Source organism: Oreochromis aureus, linkage group 1, assembly GCF_013358895.1.
Source record: "Oreochromis aureus strain Israel breed Guangdong linkage group 1, ZZ_aureus, whole genome shotgun sequence".
Classification (NCBI taxonomy): Eukaryota; Metazoa; Chordata; class Actinopteri; order Cichliformes; family Cichlidae; genus Oreochromis; species Oreochromis aureus.
The window spans coordinates 8,179,917-8,180,739 of record NC_052942.1 but is presented as its reverse complement, the minus strand read 5'-3'; positions in this window follow the sequence as shown (position 1 = coordinate 8,180,739).

The following is an 823-nucleotide window of genomic DNA, read 5'->3' as shown; positions in this document are numbered from 1 at the left end:
CTTCATTGGCTGTAAGAACAGTGCGAAGGGCATTTATACAATGAGTCATACTGGGGGGTACATTTTTGTATCACCTGGTTATCATGCCCTTTTTTTGACTGTACAAAAATGTTAGGGTAATAGTTCATGTTCTGTTAATGTGGTTTACTTTTTTTTGATCTGGAAAGTTGAGTTCAGGTATATATTGTTTCCAGATGTTCATGAAGAAAAAACAAGAATTATTTACAGTTTTATGCTGTTAAAGAACAAACGAGTTATTTACATTATTATTTGAATTACATTATTTTTGTGTTTGCAGTTGGCATGAATTCACAGTAACAGCAGCATAAGTGTTTACTGTATGTTTGGTGTTAACAATGGATCCAATGGGGCTCTAATATCCCCCCACCCCCCACTGCCCATTAACCCTTCCCCGACTCTCAAGCTCATCTACTGACTGCTGACACAGCCATTACTCACCAGTTTAAAGCAGCTCTTTGGCAGCACAGCTCAGCGGGCTTGGTGAGATTTTGGGGACTGGGGTGCTGCATGATCGTTTGGGACCACAAAGGGTCAAGCTGATGGGTAGCTGGGATTACCACTGACACACCATCTGCCACCCAAATGTTGTGATAATCAGAGTGAGGAAATCAATACCCTGACTAAATATCATGGACGTGTAAGCTCTTTTAACCTAGAGTAAAGGCCAATTTTGACAGTGCTTCGCTGATGCGCAGAAGGAACACGGCTGATAACTGACTCTCAGAATTGTTAGAACTTTATTCTATCCTGAATTCTGAAATTGACCCATCCAGATACAGTAAATCCCAGATAAATCCAGCAA